The sequence below is a fragment of the Elgaria multicarinata genome, chromosome 1, assembly GCF_023053635.1.
Source record: "Elgaria multicarinata webbii isolate HBS135686 ecotype San Diego chromosome 1, rElgMul1.1.pri, whole genome shotgun sequence".
Classification (NCBI taxonomy): domain Eukaryota; kingdom Metazoa; phylum Chordata; class Lepidosauria; order Squamata; family Anguidae; genus Elgaria; species Elgaria multicarinata.
The window spans coordinates 163,941,759-163,959,969 of NC_086171.1; the positions used below are offsets into that span (position 1 = coordinate 163,941,759).

The 18,211-nt window shown below is 41.2% G+C and overlaps 1 protein-coding gene across 1 annotated transcript in view; it reads right to left on the reverse strand.

Moving 5' to 3' along the window:
• The window catches only part of TFEB (transcription factor EB), a 46,913-nt gene that overhangs the window by 26,410 nt on the left and 2,292 nt on the right, over nt 1-18,211 (reverse strand). Inside the window, exon 2 of the mRNA XM_063141718.1 lies at nt 15,192-15,304. The gene's annotated coding sequence lies outside the window, so the exon portion shown is untranslated. The remainder of the gene's footprint in view (nt 1-15,191; nt 15,305-18,211) is intronic.

Sequence of the window (18,211 nt, forward strand, 5' to 3'; positions counted from 1 at the left end):
ACATCTAACCCACTTTTAACCTATTTGCTAACCAAAATATGATGGGGAACTTTGTAAAATGCTTTGCTGAAATCAAGATAAGTTCTGTCTGCAACATTCCCACAAACCACTAGGGCTAGTAACTTGATCAAAAAGAGATTGAGTAGACTAGCAGAATTTGTTCTTGACAAATACATGCCAGATTCTATTAATCAGTGCACCAAGGTCAAGATGCTTAGAGACTGAATCATTTATAATCTGTTCTGTTACCTTCTTAGTATCAAAGTGAGACAGACTGGCTTGTAGTACCCCAGATCCTCTTTTCTTCCCACTATTTTTGAAGACTAGGAAATCTTCATACCAAATATGCAACAATGGGACCAATGTCATTTTGCCCAAGCCCCTCCTAATTTCACCACTTAATTTGGGAGCGGTGAAGTGGGGAGGGCCATTTTGGAGGCAAAGGTCAGCCAGGAGCATTGTTTATTGGTGGATCATTCTTTTGTCTTACCCTTCTTTTTTGGTTTTATTTAATTTCCGGGCATATGCTCACAAGTTCCTTCCTCTCTCAAAGAGAATGGTAGTAGAAAGCACATGGCTGGGTGCTGCCATCCACCACTGTTTCCCCAGATATCGATGGGATGGGGTGGAGTGAACAGCAGCCAACAGCGTTTTCTTTGAGAGCTTCTCTACATGAGCAATTTGTTGCACGCGCATGATAGAAGTTTGCGGGTCCTTTACATGGCTTTGTCAATCTCCAGGACATCTCCTGCGCCTTCACCCGATGCTTTAAAAAAGATCAGAGTAATGCACTATTTAAAATTATCATGGGATATCATGGGCCGCTAGATGGCACTGTTTCATTTAACTTTATGGCGCATTCTCGAGAGGGGAAGTTTTCAATTACAAATCACGTGGTCACCATCAAAAGGAGCTGCAGTCAGCACAGAAAGACCCCAAAACAAGAAAAAATAATGGAAAAGGTGTGGGGTTTTTTCTTAATGTAGAGATGCTCTGAGAGTGAGAGAGATTGCATGCATGTGTTTGCACTTTTTTTTAAGGCAAGGGAATGGATTTAGTCTTAGTCTTACTTAGAGTAAACCCACTGAAATCAATTGATGGGAACAAACCCATTGAAATCAACAGAACAAGTTAGTCACAACTAACTTAAGTTTGATTGATTTCTACGGGTCTGCTCTAAATACGACTAAGTCTAGATCCAACCCAAGCTTGGTCCTGAATCCCTCCCAAAAAAACAATTTGCCAATTACTTCCTCTCCCAGAAAACTTGCTTCCCATTTCAATTACTGTTTCCGTTGCCAAAACAGCACTGTTTCTGAGCCGGAACGTTTTGATAAAACCATTTTGGCCGAGGCCTGGTGTTATTATGTCTATGATATGATAACGATGGGACGTAGAGACTGGGAAACAGTGGCTTGGACAAGGGCCACCCAGTGAATTCACAGGGAAGGTGACATTTGAATTGGTGGCTTTCCTGGGTTGTGCTTTTAAGTACTCCATGCCAGTTGCTTCATAGAAAGAAGGTGCATTTGGGATGAATCACTATGGCACATGCCTAGCCTAATTTCTAAGCAGCTGGCTTTTCAAGCACGCAGGGCGCTTCTGATGGGGGTTTCTAATTATTCATTCAGGTTGAAGCCATCCTATGCCTTTGGCTTAGCGAAGGTAACAACAATTTGTAGTATGAAAGCCCCTGTAGTGAATATGCTTTCATAGCGCTTTTTGCAGGGCCTGCTCAGCACTTCTGAGAATGAATCCAGCTGCTTATTCAGATTCCTAGTATGCACGCAAAAGTTTACACCCTGCTGGTTAAGCTTTTGTCCTCAAAGTGCCTCAGCTCTCTTACTAGCTGCCTTCTTCAGTTATGGAGTGTGAAGAGCTTACAGACCCTTATCTGGCTATCGTATTCCTTCTTGCTGTCATAGCACAGGCAGTACATAACAACCAGTACACAAAAGGATGGATAACTTATTCATAGACTAGACAATCTGGCTCAGAAACCAGCTTAACCACAAATAAATTGCAACAGGAATATCCCTTATACCAAAATGCACACAGAGATGTGCTCTATAACCTATGAAAAAAGCCTCATGAATTCATATTCCAGGAACCCACCCACCCCAGACTTCTTTTATGAGTGGTTTCCTAGCTTTTTCACTCTCTTCGGCATACAACCCATGATCTCGAAATAATTTGGAGGACAGTCACAGAAGAATGAACCAAACACTATCTGAAAAAGAACATCTCAGGCTTAAAATCAATACATAATATTTCAAATTTACATACAATTTGAGATGTGTGAGTGAAATAAGTGAAGGTGTTTTTTTATAATTTAAAAATTACAAAACTGAAATTTGGGCACTAGTATTTCCCATGAACTTAGATGCCACTTTTTAGATATTTTGGTGTATATCTATTTATGAGCTCCCCGCAACCCCAAAAAGGAAATGTCTTACAGTCTTATGTATTTTGTTATTCATACTGATGCCACTGTGTTGATTACTCAAAGTAATTTTTAGATATATGTCATCTCTGTGTATACTGTTTGCTTGTGCATTTTATATAATTGGTTTTAAACCTTGTATACTGCATTTTAATGTGTGTGTTTTTAATCTTTGTAAACTGCCCAGAGAACTTCAGCTATGGGGTGGAATAGAAATGTAATAAATAAATATCAGTTATTACTGATTTATAATATTTGAAAGAAATTTTAGTTGATTAAACTTAAGAGGCTGAATCCAATATTAATCCAACTTAGAGTAAACCCATTGAACAGAATGGGACTTCAGTTAGTCATGACAGGTTAGTCAATGGGTCTAACACTGGATTCAACCCAAGTGTTTACAGAGCAATCCTGTACTCTAATTATGCTGGGGGTGAAGATGTGCTGCTGTTACACTAGCGGAAGAGCCACCTTATCCAATATTCACACAGCTGGGGAGGAGAGCTGAAAACATGACACTTCAAAAATCTCCAAAACAATAGACACACCCTCAATGGCTCTGGAAACACCATCATCACCCCTGTCCCCAACCCAGGGGCAGCGTTGCCCATGTACCACGTGGATACTGAAGGACAGAAAAATCTGCAACTGCTTCAGATGAAGTATATTTATTTTAAATATTTCTTGGCTGCCCTCTCAGGGCAGAAGCCCTCCCAAGGTGGCTCACAGCAACAACATATACAAAACCAGTTAAATTGCTAAAAGCAATAAAAACATGAATGCAGTAAAATGGCAATAAAAACAACAGTAAAAACCAACAATAAAGCCATCATTTCTATGGCTCCAACCTGCAGATTCCTCATTGGACCAGCATTCTACAAGTTGCATAGGCTGTTTAAAAACAAAACAAAAAACAACCTTTTGTGGAAGATTTGAACAAATGCCCATTTGCAAACAGGAACAAAATGGTCTACAAAGCAGCCATAAAATACTCCCAGAATCAATGGTTCAAATCCAAAAGCGATTTCTTTTCTTCTATCTCAGAAACCAAAATTGATTGAAAAAGAGATGGTTAGTACAGTTGCAGAGACACATGAATGAATGTACACATGCATTCTGCACTGCAGAACACTCCAACCAAAGATGGAAGTATGAGCCAATATGACCACACCGCTTCCACCAATATTGACTGTAATTTGGATATATTAGGTGAAGCCTTGCAGGAGTAATATACCACCTACTCAGAACTTCTTTCATATTCCTTTGTGCTTCCTTTATATTAGTGTTGTCACCAGGTAAGCATGCAGCAGCTCAGGGGTGTGTTGGGAGGGGGTGTAGAGAAAGCCACCACAGATGTCAAGCCATTGGGCTGGGTAGCTTGTGCCATGCCAAGCAAGCAAGCAAGCGCCTGTTGGCTGTCACATACGGTTATTGTCACTTAGTTATTTTCAGAACATTGTTCTAAAAATTGCTGTGCAGTTAACTGTGGGAGGCGGGAGGGGGAGGCTTTTTAGTGATGTGACAGACATGCCTTTGGCTCAGCCTGTGCAGATTGTGTCTCTGAGTGCCTGCATGGCATATGGGCATCATCAGCAACTCTGCCCCTGGTTTGGAGAAGGGGTGATTCCAGAGATATTGGGTGGGTGCCTGCAGTTTGGGAGATTTTTCAAGCTGCTGCATAGGAAATTCCGAGTACTTCTATGTTTTGCACTGCTACAATTTCCCTCCATGGATCCCAGTCCTCATCATCCTGTTCCAACTGACCCCCAGCTCATACCACCCATCATTTCTTGGCTACTAAGAACCTGCTACATCCTTGCCCAAATACTGGAATTTTTGCAGAAACCCAACAGCCACAACAATGATCAATAACAAAACCATATTTACGCAAAGTTGTTCTATTCTCACTGTATATTCTGAGCCTTCAATAGGGATTGGTTGTGCCACCTTTGGATTATTAATATGGCCACCCCTGAATATGACTTTCTTCTACCATCTTTGCCAGATTAGCTTGCAAAAGTGCAGAAACAGGTCTTTAATATATACAATCACTCGGGAGCCTTGTACAACAGTTTCAGTATGAAATAAGTGTGGCCAAGCAAACATAATTGGTTTTTGGGCACAGAGGGCCATAAATGTACTATGTTTTAAAAAAATACTTCCTAATCCCCATTCCCATAGTGTCCTAAGCCAACCTGGACAGAAATAAATTACTTGGATCAAAAGCTGTGGGGTGGTATGAAGAAAGGAATTAATTATCTATAGCAGAGAGCTGATATTAAAGGATAAAGGAGATATTTGGGAGATATGGTTCATATTATTATTCATAAACTTTGAGTGTACCTAGAAAATAGAGCTCCGTATGGCAATACGGGGACTGGATAAAAGGTCTTAAATGCTGTGCACCTAGAGGTGGACAAATCACTATGCTTCAAAAAGTGGTCCACTACGCAAAGGTGCTTTTGTCCAGCAGTTGTTCCTTGTCTGTGGTGTGCTTTTTTAACGCACTGTGACTTCCTGCAACCCACATGCATTTGTCACTCTGATCACTTGCCTGGAATAAAAGACAACTCACCAGTTGCTACATCTTCAGGAAAGAAATGTGAAACACATACACACAGAAACCCCTCTATACACACCCACACATATACACACCCACCTCTCTCTCTCTATACACACACACACACACACACACACACTTACTTGAAGTTTGCATATTAATCACATAGACTGTACCTCTTGCATTTCATGGCCTTTTGACCACTATTTTAACCACCTCCCCCGCCCCGACCTTGTACACATCAAATAAGGGTAACACTTAGCTCAAGTATATTGAAAGTTCATGCTACATATCAAAAAGAAAGGCAGATTAAGGCCTTTCCATAAGCAAATAGTAATGAACCAAGTTAAAAATCCACTTTAAAAGTGGATTTTTAAAGTTAAAAATCTCATGGTCCATTTGAAAGCATACCACGGATTACAAGTAGTTATTAGCCATTTAGGATTCTGTGCCTTGGACACATGTAGAGTCATAGGCACCATGAACATTGCTGCTGAAAAAGGCCCACAGGTCAGTGGTACAGCACAGTTCCCAGGTTCAATCTCCAGGTGAGGCTGGCAAGGAATCCTCCTAAAACCCTGGAGAGCTGCTGATAGTCAGTGTTGACAATACTGGGCTAGATGGGCCAAAGGTCAGACTCAGTACAAGGCAGCTTCCTAGTTTCCTCCCTGTGTCTTTCCCCAAATCTCTAAATCCAGAAATCTGCTAAAGCCCTGTTAGCAGGCTACCTTCTCCTAATTTAGACATATTATCTATTTAAATATTCTTAGCATCTGCAATCTTTCACAGTGTCTCAATTATTTCTTTGCCTCCGCTACTGGGAGTCTCTTTCTGTTTATGATACAAGTAGATCTCACCAATGTCATAAGTAGAGAACCGTGCTACAGGTTTTCCCGTTTAGGAAATTCCTGCATCTCACCCAAGAAGGAGAACTTAATCTAGAGCGCAGGGCAAAAGCAAACCAAAGCCCTGCATGAAAAGACAGGGAGAACTGGAAACCAAGATAGTTTTAAAATAGCCCTGCTGGCTCTGCTTGGCTTCACCCTATGCAACGTTCATCAGCTTCTGCTTTCACTCTGAGTCACTTACAGGATGGGTGGGGAAAGAGGACAGAAGATTTGAAGGAAGGAAAATGAAAACTAGTAGACACATGGAACCCTATCAGAGCAATTTTATGAATTTTGACTCAGTAGTACCACTGTTCAACAGGACATACTCCCCAAGGCTGCAATTTTATACACCAATGAACTCAGTAGACTTTACTTCCAAGTAAACATGCATAGGATTGCACTGCGCAAAAATTAGCAGGCTAGGCCATTAGTCGAGAGAACTTTGGTCAGGTACTCAACTTATATAAACAGGACTGAGCTTCCCAGCAATGAGATTAGCGCAGGGTCAAAATTTCGTCACTTTCAGGGGTATGCGAAAATGACCTTGGAAGGTTTTTTTGTGATTGGGCAACCCCATTTGAGGGTTGGTCCAAATTTGGTGTGGGGCTTACCATGATAGAGATGAGTCAGCAGAGGTTCTTTTCTGTAAAAGACGCTGCCTCGTCTTTATCATTTTAAGATCCCCACCCACTCCAAATATGACAGTTTGACCCACCTATCCTGAAAGTATGCCTAAATGTACCCTTTTTTGTGGAAGACCATGAATGGACCAATGAAAGCAGGGGGAGCATTTTCGCCCAGGCATTAGAAGAACGGTTGAATAAAGTTCTCAGGCAAAATTATCCCTTTGACTTTTAATGACCCCAGTGTTTTTCTTCTCATTCACCTTTTGATCTTTGGAATCCTGAACTCATACCATCAAAACAAATTACACCGTCCACCTGCACGTACCTATAGATCATACAGGAATCATGCAGATTATAGAGCAATAATACGGATCATACTGAAACTATGCATTTGTGGAGACACATTCAATTTTTGCCATCCTCAGAAGTCAAGAGCTTCAGTCTGTGGCAAACATGTAACACTGCCAAATAGAAACATCATAAAACAAATAAACAGTTAAACTAAAAGTGTCATTGGCAACCAGTCAAAGATCCATTGAAAATGGACCAGTAACCCAGCAGCCAGCGGCAGGGTGCTGTTGCATCTGTGACCTGCTTGTGGGTTTCTGGTTAACAGTTGGTTGGCCACTGTGTAAACAGAATGGTGGACTAAGTGGACCCTTGGTCTGTTCCAGCATAGCTCTTCTTATGTTCTTATGTATTTTGTAAACTGGCTCTTAAGGGGTTGTGAATAGCATTGCACCTTTATTTCACTTTCTGTGACATTTTGAAGATGAATGCCCTTGGTTTCCTTCCTTTTTACAATGCACTCCTTTTAGTTTTTGGCATAGGTAGAGAGATACTTGTTGTTTTTTACACATATGTTGCAAGCTGTCTTTTGACTCATACAATAAAAGTAATTTTAAAATAAGAAATCTGAAAATAAAAAGAGCCATGGACCTTTATTAATACCCTTTCCTCTAGTGCTCGTCTAGACAAATCAATCAAGGTGTGCTCTCCAAACACATCTCAGCCCAGCAATTCCCAATTAATTTGTCAGGGCACAGTAGAGTGGGCTTGAACAACTACCTGCTATTTTCTTGTTCCCAGTAATCCTAGGGGAACTGAAATCTGAAAACATCACATCCCCTGATACAGCCCAATATGAATGTGTGCAAAGATTCTGACTATGCAGCCATCATGACTTCAACATACATTCATCCTTCTCCCCCCCTACTCCTGCCCCCCCCATGTTTTTTGTAATATCTTGCCAGATGAAGAGATCTAGAGATCATGAAAGCTTGCACATGTTTTGAGTTGACCTAATAAAGGTATTATACTAATATGGATATTGGAATTGAAAAAAGGTATAAATTGACACCTGAAGTATGCCCACACACAAGGGAAAATGGAGGGGACATTTACCAGCAGAATCCACTAACCACATAAAACTTCACATTCTGATTGAATCAGTTAATGGGATGCCACAGAAAACCATGTCATAAACTTCTATTATGTTAGTAGTACAAATGTACTATGTACAATAAATATCCTTTGAAATCAATAATATTGCTACATCACAAGCAGAGACAACGCAAGTCCCAAAAGTATACATTCGCAATGGAACATGAAACTTGCAAAGTAACTCCCACAGTTATCAGTAGACTCAAGCTCTTCCAACTGGTGACATACAAGATTCTTTAATATTATCCACAATTAAAATGTCCTTGGAAATCTTCAAATAATTTAAAATGCCTGATGGGATGTCAATCAACAGCCCTATTTAACATACCTTTATTCATGAGCATCCAAAAATCAATACAAAACCACGGAAGATGCTTTGATGAAGCAGTATAATAATGAAAACATTCAAAAGATGCTTTCAGTGAAAGTATCCTAGACTGAGTGACTGGCCCTCATCAAGAGCCACTTCAAACTTTAGTTGTATTGATTACAACAGACTGTAAACCACCCAGAGAGCTTTGGCTATGGGGCGGTATATAAATGTAAATAATAATAATAACAACAACAACAACAGCAACAACAACCACACCTCATGGGCGAGGCCTTTTTAATTCATTGCTCGTATCCAATTATATTTGTGAACAGCTGTGCCTGATAAGATTGGCAAGACGCACCAACTCCCACTAAATACCTCTTAATTGAGCTAGTTGTGTTATATATTTGGAAAACTTGTTAAAGGACAAGGACCCGGAAAAATAAATAAATTCCTGTGCAGGCTAAAATATTTCATTGGTGAACTACTCCAGCTTGTTACAGACTTGTTGCTTTAACTTCCTGCCATTCTCTATGTTTTCTGCTTATCCCATGTTATTCTGAAAGTGGGGGTGTACGATGGTTCTTACAAGCCTTGCCTGAAGCTTTCAGCCTAAGGCAAATAACTCAGACAGCCTATCGGACATAGGCAAAAGGTAAAAATATCCAACCAAAGCTGGATTGCGAGCCAGAGTGTCAGGTAAATCTGCCTCAAGACCTCGAGGTAAGAGAAACAGGCCCTGCTTGTCCTGAACCCTTCGGCCCATAACCACCTGATGCATCCAGGTGCATCACTCAATATTTACAATATTTAAAATACCAGTGGCAAAGGGGACAATATGATTGTTGCCCATTTTTACTAAAGGACATGCCACCCAAGGGAGAGACTGTTAAGCCATAGAAGAAAAGAAAACTAAAGTTGCTGGAGCACAAACTTTTCCTATCAGACCACCATTTTGTCTTCTAGTGCTGCTCTCTGGTGGTTGTTTTGTTTTGTTTTCAGGTGCCATCCTTACCCACTAAGAACAGATTGCACGTAATGGCTCAATTAAGGAATTAGTGATTCAGGTTCCAACCATTTTCAGCAAAGAAACAGCAGAAGATAATGGAATGGAGAAGGAAGAGAAGTAGGGGCGATACGTTGGACTCCAAGAACATAGGGAGGTCATGTGTCCTACTTTACAGTGTCCTCTATTTGAAAGTGCTGTCTATTTGCAGAGCTGTTCAGTCCAAGTCCAGTTAAAGGTAAAAAAAAACACCCATAAAAAGGGAGAACAGGGAAGGGCCTTGAAGATGCTCATCCACAGTGAGCACCTGGAGCAGGTCACCCGGCCACAGGTCACCTGGCCACAGCCTTCCCTTCTATGGTGAGATGTATGTTATTTCTATTTAGATTATAGCAATTATTTCTAAATTTGCATATGACTTTTTTATGCAAATTGGTCTTTATTTGGTTGTTCACTCCCTCTATAGGTCAACCTAAAAGAACATCTTGAGAATGACACTGATGCTGGCAATTCAGTTCTTGATTACAGGACCCATCACTTGACTGGGAGAAAATCTTACTATCTGTTGATCATTTTACTTTATGTGAATACAGACAACTATTTAATGCCATTTGGGGCATTTATGACAGCTGTCTTTAACAGGTCTAATATCTTACTGGAATACATTACATTATTTTAAATTTTGTAAGTTGTATTTTTTGTGAATTATTTTGAAGCTCCTTAGGCAGTATAGAAATAAATAAATGATTTTTTATTATTACTATTAGTAGTAGTGTTGGTATTATTAGTATTATTTACTAAGTAAATGGTCCATGTTGGGAGCTTATTATCTGTAGTGCAAAAAAAATGTTACCCTTTTACTGCTTTTCCAGATTTCTAATTTGGTGAGGATATGTGGTAAAATCTATGCACAATGTTGACAGATGCAAGAGATGACAGACTTGAAACAATTTTAGAAAACCCTAGGAAAACCCTGTGTCCATGCCTGCTGGGAAAAGTTACCACTTAGTAAATGATCACCAATATTCACCCAGTATATGTTTACTTCTAGAACCCCACTATGATGCAGGGTAGTAATTCCCCCTTTTACACCAATGAAAAAGGTATGACTTCTGAATGATGACATCAATTGTAGCAAAGGAGGGGCTAAATCACAGCCATCCCATATGCCAGCCTAGTATTCTAATCACAATCTCATCTTTCCTTCTTTTCTAAGTAGCTCAATACCCCGGTTGCACCTACATTTGTAAGATCTTAATACTGTGGTTTAGACAACACACCTGCTTTGAAGAAAAGCAATGCTGGGCCTCAACCCTCTTCACAGAAAGAAAGGCTATGATTTCAATCAGTATTTTATGATACTATAGCCTCCAACATCTGTCAGGCAAAAATTGGTGTACTTATTTTACACCAACAAAGAAAGTGGCTCATTTAAAAAAGCGCATTGACACCAGATCCCCTCTGCTGTAAATGGTTGCTTTTTACTTCGTTTTTCATTTGTCCTTATGACAGGGAGAAAATAGAAACCATAGCTAATAAATTAGTACCACTGGCACTCCTGGAAGGAAGCACAGAATACAGAACACAGATTTGTTGTCAATGTATTGCTGAACATCATCCCAGCCTTAGTAACAGAAGCTTCAGGATAACAAAGACCCATTGACCTGGTTCACACGTAACAACAACCAAGAGTTTGGGTCGAATATGGGTTGTCATTAAATCTCAGGCTGTCATTATGTGTGATCCCTGCACTATGGTTTAACTATGGGCTGTTAACCATGAACAACTCAGAGTTCACAATCAAACAACAAACCATAAGTTCTTTCCTTGCGTTGTTTATGGTTAACAACCTATAGTTAAAACACAGTGCAGGTTTGCACATAATGACAACCCACGATTCAACAACAGCCCATGATTCAACCCATGCTCTGGGTTGTTATTACATGTGAACCAGTATACTACCTTGGACTGCATACAAAAAGCAGCTTTGCATACGTTGGCTAGGCATGAGTTAAGGCCAGGACTTTTGGCAGTAGAGTGTGCTGCTCCTTCTCAGTTAATACCTGGTGCCAACTATGCGAGAATGGAGGGTGAGCCAATTCGTACCACTTTACCCTAGCCTTATTCTAGCCAATGACCATGCTAGATAGGGACTGTGGGCGTTGCAGTCCATCACATCTGGAGGGCACCTGGTTGAACAAAGCTGTCTATTCCATTCAGACTAGCTTTGCAATACAAGTCTCTAAGTTATTGGCCTTGATCCATGCTGGCTGCCAAACTAGTCCAGTATTCCATCCCAAGACTTGGTACTTCAGAACAGGAAAATATCAGCACAACCCACTATCATCTCTATAAGTATCACTATTGTTATTTTTTGAGTTACCTGTATCTGTTTTTTTGTCATTAATTTTCCACACATATTCTTTCATAGGAATCATTCTGAAAGTATTCCTGTGGAGGAAGACAGTTTATGGAAACCAGCCCTAAATGTCACAGATACCCGATCCTCTGCTTCTCCTCCTCCATGGCTCTCATGGGGGCCACCATAAAAGGGATCTTTCATCTACTTTGTGTTTTCTGAATGATCATTCCCACTGGGGTTCTAGTCTGCTTTTAGTGCTGCTGGTTTTTACTCTGGTTTAATTTTGCTTTAAATGAAAGGTTTTTATTTTATGTTTTCCTATTGTTATTGTAGTTTATGGTTTTACATTTTGTTTTGTGAACTGCCCAGAGAGCTTAGGCTATTGGGCAGTATAAAAATGTAATACATAAATAAATAAATAAGTATTTAAGACTGGAAACACTTGTAGGGCTGGTGAGTTTTCCCTTTTCTCGTGCCAAATGCCTGCTATGCACATTCCATCATGTGCAACACTAATATGGGGGAAGCCGTATCTGCCAATGTTCTCGCCTTCGTACAGCTGTTAATATATATAATATATATAAGCGAGCCCTGCCCTGCCCCATTTTGAATCTGGCTGAAAGCATCCCAAAGTAGCACTTAAGACTGAATATTAGATAAAAGTTTTTCCAGATAATAGCATATTCCACTCCTGGTAGAGTACTGCAGCACATAACCAGAAAGCATCCTGGGGCCCAAAAAGGACAAGAATGAGATTATATACTCTGCAGAGCTAGATCTTGCGCATCAAGAGTTCAAAAATCGTGAATCTAATCCAGGGATGAGCAATTTGTAACCATCCATGTTATTGGACTGCAACTCCCTTCAGCCCTAGCCAGGATAGCCAATGGTGAGGGATGGTGGGAGATGCAACCCAACAACATCTAGAGATCAACAATTGCCCATCCCTGATCTAATATCTGAAATGATAGCAGCCTACTCATGCCATTCATGTCCCTGCAAGCATTTCCTCACTAGGAGGTCTGACTGCTGATAATTCTACAGCATGGACTAATTAATTCACTCAGCCAAGACAAATTTGTTGCTAGATTTATTTACTACAGCAAATTTCCATCCTGCTTTCTCCCTTCCTCGAAGAGAAGAAAAGCAGCTAACAGTGTAGAAATAAAAATAAAGACATTAGCAATAATAAGTGTAATAAATATTAAAATAATAGAATTGACAAGCGGAACAGATTATTACTTAAACCTTCCCAAAGGCCTCTTTAAAGAGCCAAGTCTTCATCAGGTGTCATAAGACATATAGTGACAGGGCCTCTGTAGGGATGACATTTCAGGCTATTGGCACCACAAATGGAAGGGCCCTGTTCCTTGTGCCTACCCGAACATCAGTTGGTAGAGAGACTCAAAGCAGGACTTCAGGTGTTGAATTGAGTGTATAAGATAGTACATATGAGAGAAAGAAGTCCTTAAGCTACCCCAGGCCCCAAGCCTTTTAAGGCTTTAAAAGGTAAGAAGCAACACATTAAACTGAGCTTGTAACAAACAGATAGCCCATATAGCTTTAAAAAGCACTGGAGTTATATAATGTGTCCATCCCATCCCAGACAAATATTGACAACAGTCAAAAAAACAGGATTTTAAATTAACTTCTCATTTAAAAAGTGGACCAGATGCCCTGAACTTTTCCATTCCATTATAAAATAAAAGCATTTACCATTAAAAATCATGGTCTGAGTTTGCTTCCCCACCCCCTTCCCCGTTCATTTGTGCTTTTGTGTCATGTCTTCTAAATTATAAGTCTGTGGGCTGGGCAGGAAATGTTCGGTGTTATATAAGCTTCCCCAGGAGCTTTTTCAGATCAAGAGTGAAAGAATTTTTTAAAAAATAAATAACTATCATTAAAAAGCAATAAAGTTCTATGAGCAACACAAGAGAACTGAATCAACTTTACTCAGCGCCTAAAAGATAATAATGAAAGCACCAGGCAAACATGCCTATGGAGGGAGTGCCACAGTTTTGGTGCCATCACTGAGAAGGCACTCTATGGTCGGCATCTGCTTAACCTGAGAAGGCAGGGGAAACTAGAGGAGAGCCCCCAATTAAGATCATAGTTGTCAGGCAGTTTTTTTACAGGAGAAGGCAGTCATTCAAATACCCAGGTTGTTTTGAGCTTTTGAAAGTCCCAAACTGGCACTTTAAACTGAGCCCTGAAATGAAATAGTATCCAGTAAAGCCCTTTTAATACTGGCATAATATTGTCACAGCAGAATCTGGTTGCTATGTTTTGCACCAGATGTATTTTCTGGACAATCTTCAAGGACAGTCCCACATACAAATCATTACAGTTTTCTTGATTTCCTGGGCCAATGGTATTTATTTATCTCTTACATTTTAATTTTATTTCATTAAATAAAATTTTATTTAAGTATTTTTATCCCGCTCCTCAGCCAGAGAGGTTTACATGCAATCAGTAAAACAATACAGTTTTCTGGATTTCCTGGGGCTTTGGCGTTTATTTATCTCTTGCATTTCCTTCAAACTGGCTCCCAAATCAGATTACAAAATATCAATTAAATTCACAATAAAAGAATTAAAACCATAAAACCGGACACCAAAATAGTAGTGACAGGAGTAATACATATAATCTGGATCTAGTAAAACCTGTCATAAATATTGAGCGATAGTACCAGCTCCAGGTTTTTGAGGGTCCCTGAGCAAGATACCCTCAATGCCCACTCCCTCAGTGAGCCTAGCTTATGGTGACCATATGAAAAGGAGGACAGGGTTCCTGTGTCTTTAACAGTTGTATTGAAAAGGGAATTTCTGCAGGTGTCATTTGTATATATGAAGAACCTGGTGAAATTTCCTCTTCATCACAACAGTTAAAACTGCAGGTGCCCTGCCCTCTTTTAAAACTGGTCACTCTAGTATAGCTCCTGCAGCTTTAACTACGGTGATGAAGAGAGAATTTCACCAGGTTCTCCATATATACAAATGACACCTGCTGAAATTCCCTTTTCTATGCAACTGTTAAAGATACAGGAGCCCTGTCCTCCTTTTCATATGGTCACCCTAGCCTACCTTCTCACCCACATTGTCACCAACTGCTATTGCTCCTCATTCTCTTCCTCATCATTGCTATCACTTGCTGGCTTGATAAGCAGAGAGCCAATGAGCATGCAGACCATAGAATCTACTGTTCTTTCTTCACATTGCCACGGTTGCTTGGACCACAGCAAGAGGCAAGTGAACAAGCAGGTTGCAATGGAGGGGGAACATCTCCATCAGGATCTTTCCAGTGGGGTCCCTGCTGGAGTGTGGGTCCTCCGCAGAAGCCCAACCATGCCTACCCTTGACACCGGCCCTGGACAGAGACACATAAGAAACTGTCCCACTGCTTTCTAGGCCTTGTATAGTCAATAAAGCTCTTCAATGAAAGGAAGGTCTTAACCCTTTTAGTAAAACACCATAAGATGAAACTTCCTGATTGGGAGCTCCACAGAGAGGATGTCACTTCAGAGAAAGACCCTGGAACTACGTACTTACCAAACCCCAAGTGAAAGGGGCACCCACAGGAGGGCCTTTTCCTAGGACTTCAAGGATTGGGGAGGCACATATGGGAAGACACGTTCCTTCAGATATCTCTTTAGTATGGCTTCCTAGCATTCAAATGGGGAGAAAAGCACGGAGAAAGCAAGATCAATAACGTTCGCAGGGAACTCCAGCATGTCTTTTAAAAACAAAACAAAACAAAACCCATCTACAACACACATGAAAAACATGAGTGGTGCAGAAGAGAAACTATAGCACCGCATATTCATGCCAGCACATTCCAGCTTGCCTGTTTTTCAAAAGCATGCTAATCCTTGGGGATCAGCAGCATTTGCCTTAAACACAAGCATTAAAAAGGTTAAAAAAAATCAATGCATTTTATGCTGCAATACAATGCCAGGCAAATAAACTACTGATCCCCAGGGAGCATTAAGCTTTTCAACAGTCAGTGAGAATGAACTTGTAGGTTAGCTAGTGAGCACAAGCGGCAGGGTAAACCAGAGGTGGAAGAGCAGGGGACTTTGTGGTCAGGGGAAATCCAGAGAGAGTAGGCCAGATAGTAAAAACCCCGCAAATGCCAGAATAACTGTCTAATGTGATTCAAGAACACATGAAACTGTGACATCTGACTTGAAAACTCATTTCCCGTGCCATGGTAAACAGGACTAGTTTTAGACGGCTAAATAAGGGAGGTGACGTTTTGCGATACTATCCGGTGTTTATTCACCTGTACATATTCCCTGGTGGATCTGAATTCTAGAGGCAGGGGTAGGTGATGGTGGTGGTGGTGGTTTTAAACAGTTTGGAAAGCTGTGATTTTATTTAGAAAAAGCAACAAATAAATAAGTCTGGAGTGAAAAACCACTCCCGATGGAAAGCAAGATTATTTCACGGCGCCTTGACACTGAAGTACCACGGTGTCAGTTCCAAGCAGTTTTACACTTTGAGGAATTGTTCACACTTGTTCAAAGAAAACACAAAGCACAGTTGAACACCACTGTAGGTGGAAGCTGAAAATTGGGCAGCATGTCACACAGAAGTGAATGGCATCTTACCTACCAAGAGTTATTTTTATCTACCACCCTTCTAGCAACAGGCAAGCTCGACCTCCTGTTACTATAGGCCAGCTGCACACTGACATTACACAGTTTAGCAAGGTACAAGTCTGGTTTATACATCTGGTTGTACTTGTACTTGCTTTACCCTCAAGAGCCATCCTTGCTCGATATATAGTAAATGCACACGCACACACACGTTATTTACATTGAACAACAAATCCACATCTTGCCCTTTCCGGCATAGCACAGTACTGCTAACCCCATTAGTTCCAAGCTATGCCTATTTTGAATTTTCTACTACCCAGATCTTTGATATGGGGTTGGGGGGAAGAGGTGGATAATGGCTGCAAAAATATCATTATGAAGAGGGATAAAAATAAACTTTTAACAGGACAGCAACTATAAATAGCACATGCAAAACATCCAGAGGCGGGTTAGGTTACAGATCTCTCACTTTACTCAAGAAGGTGCCATTAGGTGTCTTATAAAATCATTCTTTCTGAGAGGTGATAGGAGAGAAAGACGATTTCCTGATATACATATTTAAAGCACCATAACATCTACCTAAAATAAAGAAGCATATGGATTTTAGTACTTCAAGGGACCTCAATTATATTCCTTCATCCCATCAGGATCATTGTTTGGGCATGGCGGAGGGTGCACAAGTCGGGGGTCTGCAAGGTTCAGCAGCAGTGTGCAGGGGGCAGATATGCACTTTTTTCCAGGTTCTGAGGATCTCAATGGCAGAGGTCAGCATGCCAGGTTAGCGCAAGGCTGCCAAACAGGGGAACTATTCAGCAAATGCAAGGCCTCACCACATGCAGAGAGCCGACAGAATGCAGATGCACTCCTGCCCTCCCTTCAAGTCGGCACCGTTCAAAGTTGGGTCCTAGCAGCAGCACTGCTTGGCCAAAGCTGAGGAGACCAGCAAGACCGAGCAGCTGCAACATTGTCCCAAGAGCTCTCCAGATCTGAAGCTGCCCACCCCAGCTCCCCTTGCCCACGGGATTCCACTGTGACAGATTGCCCAAGGAGGAGATACTGCCATGCCCACAGCCCCCTTGTCCATTAGTTCCATGGAGCTGCCAGGCCAGGAGAAGAGGTGGATGAGGCATTTGAATAGAGAGCACATGTGGAGGGTTCCTTCCACCAGCCCTCTTTCTGCATGTTCAGGTCTCAAAATAAAATGTCATTAAGGTACAAAGAAGCTGCCAAACTTTTGCACACATACACCCGCCCCCTCGACTAACACTGGTAATACTACATCCGTGCCAGAGACAAAAGAAGCCCTGCAAAACGTTGCTTCGTCTCAGAGCCCTGTCCTTCCCCTCCAGAGTTCCTGTGGGCTGTTTGCTTTACAGCTGACAGTGATGTTTTATGAATGGAAAAATCAATGCCACCATCAGGTCAATTGCAACATCCTTTGCAGGCACAAAGGTCCCAGTGGGGACCCAATAATTACCGAATGCCCCAGGAAGGGAGAATCTAACTTTTGCCCTTTGCTTTGTGATACTGTTTTGTCAAATATGATTCCTCAGAGAAGAAAATCCAAGCAGAAAGATCTGAGAGAGAGGTGGGACCGGGGGGGGGGGGGGACACACCACACACAGTTGTTGTTTCTTCTTTGTTCTGTTTTCCCTTTTCCAAGTGCCACTATGAAGGGAACAGTGAGAAAGCGTCCTGGAGGGCAACATTCCCAAACTGGTGCCAAGACCAACACACATCGCTTTGGTACTTTCGAAGGCAGCCGGCACAAGCTCCAGCCAATCCAACAGCACAGACTCAATGTGGAAAAATAAATACTCTAACTTTTCAAAGCAAGAAGGATGCCCAGGCAGAGAATGCTGTGGAGGAATGCAAGGAATGCAGTGCTAGTCGGATCTGGGAGTGCTTTTTGCAAAGAGATTTTATTTCTTTATTTCTTTGTTCCATTTTTATACCGCCCAAGAGCCAAAG